The 12154-nt window shown below is 52.3% G+C and overlaps 1 pseudogene; it reads left to right on the top strand.

Moving 5' to 3' along the window:
• The first annotated feature begins 879 nt into the window (after positions 1-879).
• On the top strand, positions 880-1983 carry LOC102419198 (annotated as a pseudogene).
• The last annotated feature ends 10171 nt before the right edge of the window (positions 1984-12154 follow it).

Genomic DNA, 12154 nt, shown 5'->3' with positions numbered 1-12154 from the left:
GGTGACGGTGACTAGATGAACATCGTTAGTACTAACAATATGCCTCCCACCCATGAATACAGAATGTCTCTGCAATAATCTAGCTCTTCTCTGGTTTTTTTATCAGAGTTCATAATGGGGAGCGATAATAATCCGTTTATATTTTGTGTTAGATTTATATCTAATTATGGCATAAGTAGGAGCTACCATAAATGAAATTGTTTTTAATCGGCTCCCGAAAAAAACCCCACACAAAAAACCAAAAAAAAACACCCACACACCTGAGTTCTGATTTTGCAACGGAAATGTCTGAGTTTCGGGCCTATAAGAGGAGTAAAATATCATTTCTGCTCTCAGAAAGCTGATGTCCCGACAAGGAGATGCATGTAAATGAACATGCCCATTTTATCTCTTGTCATTTTCTTCAGTCACCTTTGCTGGTGGCTCCTCCTCTTCCCTGCCTCTTCCTGCTGGTGCCCAGACTCTCCCTGGTCTGCTCCTCCCACACTGGCTGCGGGGCGGTCCCCTCCGCTGTCAGATCTTTGAGCCTCTGACTCCTATTCTCACAGCTCAAAGAAGTGCCCTCCTGGTCTCTCTGCCCCATGCCAACCTCCTAACATGGACGGGGCTTCCTTTGTGCCATTGGCATTTTTCACACCTCATCTCTTCCTCCGCCTTCATCCTGTAGAATACAAGCTCTGAGCTCAGGAAGCCTAATCTGGCAACTCTTGTTAAACCCCCTCCACCTTGTATGTATCACTCTAATAACACCTCCGCATTCATGCAAGCAACCAGTATTTACTGCTGCAAGAATGAGATACTTGAGCTAAAACTGGAAGGAAGTAGAAAACTTGGTCCATGGCCTCTCCCCCGCCTCCCCTGCGCCCTTGTGGGCGGTAGTGACCTGTGCAGCAGCGGTGGCAGGATTGTGGCTGAGCGCACTAGCAAGTTGGTGCTGGCGGTGGCCGGCTCCACGTGCTTTTGCTCATCCTGCGGTCCTGGGCCGACCTCTTCCCCACGCCCCACCTGCACTGCGAGTACTACTGTCCAGGTGAGAGCTGGTGTGCTCGCTGTGCTTCCACATGAAGGGGACGAAGCGATCGTCTTTCTGCAGGTCCAGCAGATGGGCGGCCCCACTTTCAGCTGATGCCTCCTGCAGAATGCACCTCCAGGTGCCCTGTGCCTGCCCGCTGGGCCCATCCCCCCAACCGCCTGGAGACCTGGCTCTTCTCCCGCTTTTCTACCGCTGGAGTTGGGGCTGCACTGGACTGAATCCAGCTCCCCAACTGCATGCCCCGCCTGCTGGGCCACCCTGACCCCGCTGCACTGCACACGCACAGGACGTTCTATGACCTGTGCGAGGAATGGAGCGCCACACTACCTGAGTGAGTGGCGGCCCGTGCAGCGTGGGGCCACCTGTGTGGCGGGCGCACACCTACACCCGAGGAGCTACTGCCCTGTTAGGAGGGCACGGCCTGGTCAGGCTGCGCGCAGCAGGAGTTCATGGACCGCCCCTCCCACCTGGCCAACAGCCGCCAGGTGCGCATGCTGGCCACTGAGTCAGGTGGGCGGCTACAGCCTGTTCTTCATTCCCGAGGGCGCGGCCGCTGCTGCTGGAGAGGGCCAAGGAGAAGCTGCGGGCTCGGCCTTCTTTGGCCTGACAGCGTTCCAGCGCAAGACGCAGCACCTGTTTGAGGGACGTTCAATCTCAAGGTGACCAGGCCCTTCATGCAGGACAACAGCACCAAGGCGGGTGGCCTGGAGGTGGATGAGGACACTGTTCAGCGCCTGAAGGAGCTCAACGACCTGGACATGCAGCTCTATGACTCTGCCAAGGGCCTGCTCCAGCAGCGCTACCAGCTCCCGGAGCGCAGGGAGCAGCATCCCAGAAGCCAGGAGGAATGCCCGCTGCACGGAGTCAGAGAGGCGCTGCCTTGGGAGAGCACCAAGGAGCCAGGCCGTGTGCCCCCTGAGGACATGAGCCACATCATGGAGACGTGGTAGTGGCGGCCCCTCAGGGGCCGTGGGGCGAGCAGGTGAGATCAGATAGACGGCTCACAGGGGCTGCCCGGGACTCGAATGGGAAGAGAGTCCCACATCCGCTCACAGAGGGTAGGTGCATCCTGAACAAAGACCAGGGTGGCCGTGCTGGCCCAGTGGGGCTGGTTCTCGTGGTGTCCCCAGGCCTGAGGTCTGAGGAACCAACCTGTGTCACTCACTGGCTCAGTGGAAAGTGAGCTTGAAGGATGCCCCAGTCAGGTCTGCACAGACCGGGGCAGGTGGCATCTCTGCTCTCCAGGGTCCCACCTCACTTCACAACAGCTGAAAGTTTGAAGACAAGAAAGAGACAGTGGAGCTGGGAGTGGAGAGTGGCCCTGCCAGACCAGGAGTGTGCTCCACACCCACTATGCACATACCCACTCTGCTTGCACAAGCCAGTAGGGCTTCTTCAGGCTCAAGCGACCCCAGCAGCCCCTGGGCCTCCAGTGGCCCCATTGGCTCAGGCCCGAATGAGGCCCTCCTCCCCGGGACCATGTGCAGCCCTTTGAGGTGTTGTGAGGAATGGAGCACCACACTTGCCCATCTTCACTGTCAGGGCCACCCATCTGAAGCCAGGAGGACTCTAGTCCAGCCCCTGGGAAGCCCCTCCCCTCTCTGTCTTCCTGCTTTGGGTCAGGAGATCAGGGCACACCTCCTGGCTCCCCACCCGCTTTCCGAAGTCATCAGATGGAGGAGGCTGTGGGGAATGCACCCAGGAGTGGGAAGCTGCACCCGAACTGGCCTTGGGGTAACCACCCAGTCAGCCCAGCTCAGATAGTAAGGGGGATCGTAGTTGAGGGCCCCTACCCTGTTCTCCTTTCTGACACCTGGTACCTGTTAGTGGACTGCCCTGGCCCTAAGCCCATCACTTGCACATTTATTCAGAGCCCCTACCCTACTGCTCCCACCACCCCATGTATAAAAGCCGTTAAGCCTCTGTTATCTGAGCGTGCCGCCCGCGAATGAGAGCCCAAACCTGGGTTCTGGGGAACTGAGTGTGAGCCCACACTGAGGTAGACAGGGCCCCTCTCTCCAGGAAGGAAGCACATGTGCCTAGAGGCCGCAGGCCTGCCTCCAGGAGGGCAGTGTGGCCATAGTCACCCGGCCAGGGCCCAGCAAGGGCAGCCCTCACAGGCAGATCACAGGGAGTGAGGAGTGGGGAGCCAGGAGCCTTCCACAGCACAGGAACAGCTGAGTTGGTGTCCAATGAGGTGGCTGCCCAGGAGGAAGCGGCTTTAGCCTTCGCTTGTCTGGCTTTAGTCCTTTCAGCTTTCTGCACTGGCCACTTCATCCTGTGTCCAAAGGCAGAGCAGCCAGCAGGCTGGGTGGGCATTGTGCCAGCCCGACCCAGGACCATGCCCAGGAGTGGGCGGTCATGCTGAGGAGGCGAGCACCCAGGTGATTTAACGGCTCCTTTAAAGGGACTTGAAGGGCAGGGTGGCAGGAGGGGGAGGTGCCTGCTCTGATGCTCAGCACTTGAGGCCGCTGTGCTCTAGGCCAGAGGATGGCTGTGCTCCCGAGAGCTGGGGAGGGGGCCACTCCAGTGTGAGTGGAGAGCTCAGGCCCGCTCTGCCGGAGGCCGGGCCCAGGACGGCGGCCTTGCAGCGGTTTCCTGGTGTGCGCGCCTGAGCGTAGGACCTGTGCTGCAAGTACTGGAACGTTTAACGTATGGCTTGTTGTTCCACTTCACACGGAAGCATGGGTCTCTCCTCAGTTTATTTGCTGCATCTGGAAGGCAGGCCTGTCTCAGGCCAGCACCCAGGCTGAGGTGCCCAGAGAGGTACCAGCTGACAGTTCCCCTCAGCCCCTTTGGTCTCCAGTCTGGCACTTCCCACGAAGGCCACCTGCTTCTGGGGGAAGGTTCCTTGTGCCTACAGCATCCCCTCTCCTCCGATGCCAAGGCCTGGGCTCCACAGATGGCTGGGGGGCCCCACCCAGGGACTTCCCAGGCCTGAGAGGACAGAAGCAAACAGGCAGTGAGTGAACCACCCCCTCCCCACACGGGCCTGCAATGCCCTCTCCTGGGGGAGGAGACGGGGACGGTAGAATTGTTCGAGTCTGAACTTCCTGGGAACCGGAAGTGTTTAATTTGAACCCAGGAGCATTTAAAGCTTTATTTATTTATAGGTTCTTATTTTTTAAAAAGTGTTGAGAAGAAAAAGAAAAAAAAAAGTAAGAAAAGAAAAAGAGTCCCCAGGCCCATCAGGAGGCTCCTTGGCAGTACAGTGATGGGCTGACCAGCATCAACCACAGGATGACCTGAGCGGCCTCAGCCGTTTCCTGTTTTCAGCACACGGAGCAGCCAGACGGATGCTGGCGCTGGTAACAAGCCGGGGGCCAGGGCACAGCAGCGTGCAGCACCCTCCGGACCCCGTAATTAGGGTGATGGCATATTCACTGTCCAATGGAAACTTCTGTCTGGGAAAAACCGTAAGCCAGATGGGATACCAGGAATGCAGGTGTAATTCAAGACGATCTCAGGCAAACCAGGGCATATAGTCAGCTCAATCCATGCTGGACATGGTGTTTTCCCTAAACTCTCAGAAAACTATACTCGACATAAAGCAACCGGAGCAACGTCACCGTGGTTAAATAACAGGTGTTGGGGAAATCGGAACCCTGTGTACTGTCAGTGTTCAAAGTTCCTGTTTTCTAAACGTTTGGTGTGTTCTTTTCAGTCAGGACACGAATAGAGTCATAGGATTCAGGTGGCAGATCGGTGTTTTAAATCTAATAGTAACTCTCTTTTATGTCTCTTTGTGTTATTTCCTTGCAATCTGCTTTTTGAAGAAATTGGGTTGTTTATCCCCAGTTTCCCACAGTCTGGATTGTGTAGATTGCATTGCCATCTGTTTAAACTTTACTTTTTAAAAATTCCTTGCACGCCTTGTAAGATTGGTAGTTAGGTGGGAAATGACTCAGACCAGGCTCAGGCTCTGTCCATGACATGGCCCTCTTTCTTCTGGAAGCCCGTTTTATCCTCCTGTCTCCGTCTTGTGAGGTTAGCTTCTGTTGAGTGATACCCGTTACCGTGACCAAACGATTCGTTAGGGGAGACGAAGTGGCAATGTGCTTCTCTACCCTTTCTTCTCCTTTTTTAAAAAATATATTTTTACTGATTTCAGAGAGGAAGTGAGAGGGAGAGAGAGATAGAAACATCAACGGTGAGGGAGAATCACTGATCAGCTGCCTCCCGCACGCCCCCTACTGGGGATCAAGGCCACAACCCAGCCTTCAGTCCACAGACCGACATTCTATCCACTGAGCCAAACCAGCCAGGGCTACCCTTGGACTACTTTTCTGAAGAAAACATCTCCTCTCTACTTGGTTCTGTGGATCATACAAGAAAGACAATTTCCAAAATATTGAACAGGATTTTAAGTTTGTTTCCTTTTGTTACTGTTATGAGCTGATGGATTTAAACGCTGTTTAAGGACTTTGGTAGACTGAAGTTGTTACTCCTTTTGATGTGTAAGTGGGTTTGTCAGTGAATTGCTTCTTCTGAGTCCCTTTGAATAATTCCCTATTATTTGATAGCATTCTTTTAAAAAAATATTTTTATTGATTTCAGAGAGGGAGAGAGAGATAGAAACATCAATGATGAGAGAATCATTGACCGGCTACCTGCTGCTTGCCCCTACTGAGGATCGAACCCACAACCTGGGTATGTGTCCTTGACTAGAATCGAACCCAGGACCTTTCAGTCTGCAGGCCCACTGAGCCAAACCAGCCAGTGCTGATAGCATCCTTTTTTATTCAACATTTTATTTTGAAAAAAAACTTTCAACTTACAGAACAGTTACAAGCATTGTACACAGAACTCCCATACTCCTTTTGCCCAGACTCTGTGGAGAAGACTCGCCACCGGACGCGGGACTCCAGTTTCCCCTGCATTTAAAGGAACGTCTGTACTGTCGCCGCTGCCCGGGGTGTGCCCTCGCCCTGATCCTTTCCTTGCCTTGAGAGCTTAAGGCTTAGAATCAGTGACCACAGGAAATTGACAAATAAGGGAAAGAACGAGGTGTATCATGCTCACTTATATGTGAAACATTTAACCAGAATGTTAGTATAGAGGTTCTGCCATAACATGACGGACTGTTCACCCGGGATACCTCCCTCCCCCCTTGTTGGGAAAGAGGAACCCACCCCCAATGCACAGACATGCTTCCTCCTTGTCTTCTCTTCACTCAGTTGCTCACACGTCATTAGCTGCCCCGTGTCCTGAGTTGGTGCATCTCCTGAGCTCCTCCAGAGGCTGTGAGCACCCCCTTGTTCCACTCCTCACTGCTTCAGCGTCCCCCATCTCCGCTGCCACAGCTCTGGCCTAAACTGTTCCTGCAGCCTCACCTGTTTCCCTGCCCTGCTCACTGGCCATGCCCAGTGTGTCGTATCATGAACACTTTGGCTGGTCCTTGTCCCTGGTTCCTTGGAGGAATGTCCTGGGTGGTCGGGGTGTGTGTGCACCACGCGGGGCCCCTTGGAGCACACCTGGGCTTATGCGGAGGAGGAGCCTCAGGGCGTGGGCCCGTCAGGCCAGAAAGACCAGCCCTGGGACTGCAGGTCAGGGGTTAGAGCCCAGTCTCTGGGGAGGAGAGGGCGCTGGGGACTGAGTTCACCTCCTGGCCAATGATTGATTGACTAGAAACTAGATGGTGCTACATACTGAAACCCCAAGAAAACCCAGGTCCCGGAAGCTCAGCTGAGCTTCTCTGATGGGTGAAGCACATCTGTGCGCTGTGAGGGAGGCCACAGGCTGAGGACATGGAAGCTTGGGGTGCGGGACCGTCCCAGCATTCTCTGACCATCCCCTCTCCCAGGAAGCTTTCCTCCACAATCCACTGTTCACGGCAGTAGTTCCTCCTCCTCCAGGCCCATCTCCCTTAACAGCCTGAACTCGTCCCAGAAATTTCCCCAGTACCCTCATTTCTTTTCCATGGTTCCTGCTTCACCACAGGCTCTAGATGTTCCTTCTACCAGCTAAAGCTGTTATTGGAGGTTGTGAAAAGGACTCCCATGAGGGGTAAAAGAGTGAACACTGTGTGTTCTCTTGTGCCCAGGGGTCCCCTTGTCACAGCCCATTTCCAGGAAAGCTTGTCTGGTGGAGTCACCTGTCCTTGACTATGAGTTTCAGGTTATTATCTGGGTACCCGGGGTGCTTTCTTCCTTCTCTCTGCTCTTCCCCATTCTTCTACCTCAATATCGGCCCCTTCTTCCCCCTCTCAGACTCTAACTTAGGATCTGCCTCAACTTCCACTGTTTTTTTTTTCTTTCTAATACGTGGAAAACAATTCAGGATTCTTTTTCAAGTTAAGAAAGTTGTTTGAATAATCACAATCCCATTTAGCTACATTATCATTTGACAGTGAACAGGGGAATCAAACTGACACGACCACACACATCACAGAGGTGAGAATTCATCTTTATTATATTTTCTCAAGAGATGCATAGCCCTGTGCTGTTTAATGATCTAAAATAACATACCCACATGTCACCCAGGCAAGGTAAAAAACTGTACCCGAATTCTCACAATTCAATAATATGGACCAAAAAAAAAATTACCTTTACAAGAATACAGAGGAACTGTATTTTGCCTGGTCAATGTAAGTCAAGCGATGGATGGTACTTGTCATTTCTTTTTTTGCGATGGATGCCAAGAGCCCGGAGTGCCCGGGTGCCCCTGTTCGCCCCTCCCTCCCCGCAGCCCCTGCGCCTGCTGCTGGTGTTACCGTCTGCGCTGACTGTGTTGCGCCCTTCCCAGCACATCCCACAGCGGAGCCCTGCCCTGTGCAGCCTGTTCGATGGGCCGTTTCTGTCTTCACTGCCGGTCTCGCTATTGTGACAATGGCTTACTTTCTTTTGTTTTTCCTGCTGACTTATAACTTAGTCTTAAATGTTTATACATTTTTCCGGTTTGGGTCATGTTAGTAAACATTTTCTTCCACGTTTATTTGTCGAGTTAGTTTGTTTTCCAGGATTATCACGTCATTCTGTAGCATTTGCGTTTTGAGAAATTGAGTACTTTAAATTTCTCAAAATGAGCAAGCTTTTGTGGGTGGGATTCCTAGTTCAAGCGCACCCTCTTCAGGGAGTCCTGGGCTATCGCGTCTCTCGTGGTGGGGAGGTGGGGAGTTCCTTTTATTTCTGTGGGTTCTTAGTCTCCCCTTCCTGGCTTGGACAGGCCACGCGGGTGGTGTGCCGACTGCTGACTCTGAGGCTTTGCATGTCTGAGGGTGTCTTTCTCCCTCCCTGATGGGCAGGACTCTTGCTGGGCCGGGCATCCTCGGACGTGGCTGGGCCCCAGCAGGTTCCCGCTGTCTTTGTGGCCTGGTTCCCAGAGATGCCTGTGAGATCTCGGACATGCGGAGCTCGTGTGTTCAGGTCTGTTCAGGCCTTTGCCATTTACATCCTCTGCGGATACTCTTCTCTCCGTTTCCACGGATGGAACTCCAGTGCTTCTTTTCCTAGCCCAGCAGTTCTCAACCTGTGGGTCGCGACCCCTTTGGTGGTCGAACGACCCTTTCACAGGGGTCGCCTAAGACCATCCTGCATATCAGATATTTACATTACGATTCACAAAAGTAGCAACATTACAGTTATGAAGTAGCAACGAAAATAATTTTATGGTTGGGTCACAACATGAGGAACTGTATTTAAAGGGCCAGAAGGTTGAGAACCACTGTCCTCATCAGTCAGGGAAGGCCTCTCAGAAAGGCCGGAGCCCTGCGCTCCCTCCCCGACAGCAGGGGCAGGAGCCGCGCTGTCTGCAGGAAACCTCGCTCTGAGAGAGTGGGGGCTCGATGGTCCCAGAGCATGGTCACCCTGGGCCTGATGCCGGCGCGTGAGCGTGTAAGCAGTTCTGGTTCTGTGATCACAAAGCTGTCTGGACAGTTGCTGCTCTGAAGAGTCTTTTAAGACTCACCCTATGGCTTGTTCCCTTGTCTTTTGTAATGAACCTAAAATCCCTAAGTATCTGCCGTTCTGATTCATTTTTTTCTTTTTTAAAATCTTCATTGATTTCAGAGAGGAAGGGAGAGGGAGAGAGAGAGAGAAACATCAATGATGAGAGAGAATCATTGATCAGCCCCACTCTGGAGATCGAGCCTGCAACCAGGGCACATGCCCTGACCAGGAGTCGAACCATGATCTTCTGCTTCATAGGTGGACGTTCAACCGCTGAGCTACGCCGGCCAGGCTGATTGGCTTCTTAATTTGTCATCCAGGTTTTCTAAAACCTACTTTCTTGAGGTTAGAAGTGCTCATAAAGCTTTCGTTTTAAGCCAGAGGAGGAACAATGTGGTTTCCCCTTCTCCTTATGCATGAAAGGGAACTTGGGCAAGCTCCTGAAACCTGCCACCAAGTCAAAAACCAGTCTGGGACCGTCGTGGTAATGCCATTTTCAAGCAACAGTACATTACAAGTTCTTGTGGCGGGCCCAGGTCAGACTTGCTGTAGGCGTATGCTGCAGTAAAATACAGAACGAGGGTGGCCCGGCTGGCGTGGCTCAGTTGGTTGGAGCATCATCCTGTGCACTGGAAGGTTGTAGGTTTGATTCCTGGTCAGGGCGCATGCCTGGGTTGCAGGTTTGGTCCCCAGTAGGGGGTGTTTGGGAAGCAACCGACTGATGTATCTCTCTCACATAAATCTCTCTCTCTCTCTTTCTCTTTCCCCGCCCCCCGTCTCTACCCACCTTCCTCCATCTCTAAAATAAATTTAAAAACTACCAAAAACACCTCCAAAAACCAAAATTGAGGGTGGACGTTGCCTGGCTTGCTTGTTGCCTTGGTGATTGTGGCGGACACTGCAGACCGCCCTCTGTCGGCTGCAGGAGGAGCAGGTTGGCAGGAGCAGCAGTTGAATTTCAGGCCTGTCGAGTGTGAGGTCTGGGACCCCTGTGTCTGGGATCCGGGAGAAGTCTGGGCTGCTGATGTACATTTGGGAAATGGTGATGTTTAGCTGGTAACTGAAGCCAGGAGGCCAGATGGGACCACCATCAAGCAGTGAGTGCAGACAGCGAAGAGGACGGGACGAGACCTGAGCCCGGGCCCCTAACTCAGGACGACGCGGAGGAGAGAGGAGACGGCCATGGAGATGAGCTGGACCGGCCGGGGAGCAAGCGCAGAACCAGCACTGGTCATGTTCTGGAAGCAAAACGAAGGCGCCGAGTGCACTGTGTTTCCACAAAGGCCCTCAGGCCTGCGCTCCTTGGGGCAGGGCCGTGTCTGCCCGGCTTGTGTCCCCAGCAGCCAGGATTGTCCCCGCTCTCAGAGCAAGACAGCGCTTTCTTTTTGTGTGGACCCTGAACGGACTCTTCCAGTGTCTGTCTGATGCTTTGCTTTCCGTCCACAATCTGTAAAAGGTACAATAAGAAGGTATACAATGTTCATGGTTGACTTGGTTACCAGTGAGCTTGGTAAGCTCTTGCCCAGACGCCTTCTCTGCGTCACCCAGTTCCGACCACGGTGCTGTCACAGGGGCCAGTGTCCTTCAAGGCCGTGGCCGTGGACTTCACCCAGGAGGAGAGGCAGCAGCGGGTCCCGGCGGGAAGACAGCCCGCAGGGATGTGACGCTGAGAACTACAGCCATCGCGTCTCCTGGGCGAGGAGAGCTTGCTCTCTGGGTTGCTAAGATTTATGGGATTTCCCTCAAATTTACTAACTTTGAATGTGATGGGACAAATGTGAGCACTGTGCTTTGGGCACCAGCAGGGCATTTTGGTCTTTACCTCCCCCATGAATGGTCCTCATCTTGGCACAGCTCAGATGGGCACTTCGGTTGTGTGGCTCATCCGGCACTTTCTTCAGACGGTAGAGATCCGGAAGCCTCAAGTTCTCTTTCATTTCTATTAACAGGGTGTCACATGATCAAACCAGAGGTATCATCCAGTTGGAGCAAGGAGAAGAGCAATGGATAGTAGAAAGAATATTCCTACTTCAGACATCCCCAGGTGTGATAGTGAATTTAGTAAGGAGATTATTGGTAACTTGGCAGTGTTCTTCCCAGGATTTTTTTTTTTTTAATCCTCACCCAAGGATATTTTTCCATTGATTTTAGAGATAGTGAAAGAGAGAGGGAGAAACATCGATGTGAAACACATCCATTGGTTGCCTCCTGCATGAGCCCCGACCAAGGCCTGGCCGGGAGGAGCCTGCAACCAAGGTACATGCCCTTGACCAGAATCGAACCCAGGACCCCATGGTCCACCGGCTGACACTCTATCCACTGAGCCAAACCGGCTAGGGCATTTCCCAGGAATTTTAATGATCCCAAACCTTTGGAAGTGACTAGGGATAGTTACTTGTATGCTTTAGTTCCCTGATTTGCACTCCCAAAGACGTCCTCCTTCTCCACAAAAACTTATGTTTGTAGAGCTTTTCCATGCTTACCTCCCAGAGCAAGAATCCAGTCACTCCCTCCTTCCTCTCAGATCTTGGGTCTCACTGGCTCTTATGGCTAATTCACTAACCCATTGCCATAGGCTCTATTGTTCGTAGGCATTCATAAGTTACGTTCTTTTTGTTGTTGTTAATTCTCACCATAAGGTATTTAAAAAATATGTATTTTATTGATTTCAGAGAGGAAGGGAGAGGGAGCGAGAGGTAGAAACATCAATGATGAGAGAGAATCATTAATTGAGCCCTCCTGCACGCTCTCCACTAGGGATCGAGCCTGCAACCCAGGCATATGCCCTGAACGGAATCAAACCGTGACCTCCTGGTTCAAGGTCGATGCTCAACCACTGAGCCACACCAGCTGGGGTGAGGATATTTTTCCCATTGATTTTTTAAAGAGAGTGGAAGGAAGGAGGAGAGACACAGAGAAATATTGACAAAACACATTGCTTTGTTGCCTCCCACACACACCCTGACTGGGACCGGGGATCGAGCCTGCAACAGAGGTACATGCTCTTGACCAGAATTGAACTTGGGACCCTTCAGTCTGCAGGACAACACTCTAACCACTGGGCAACACCGGCTAGGGCTTATCAGTTATGTTCTTATTACTTTCCTTTTTCCTGTGCTGTGTAATGCCTCAGACATGTTTTTGTCCCCAGTTTCACTTTTCACTTTCCTTAAAAAAAAATAGATGTTTTTATTGATTTTAGAGAGAGGAAGGGAGGGGGGGAAAAAGAGAGAAA

This window comes from Myotis lucifugus, unplaced genomic scaffold, assembly GCF_000147115.1.
Source record: "Myotis lucifugus unplaced genomic scaffold, Myoluc2.0 scaffold_4390, whole genome shotgun sequence".
Taxonomy (NCBI): Eukaryota; Metazoa; Chordata; class Mammalia; order Chiroptera; family Vespertilionidae; genus Myotis; species Myotis lucifugus.
The sequence above is the reverse complement of the archived record's forward strand: the minus strand, read 5'-3'. Positions and strand labels throughout refer to the sequence as shown.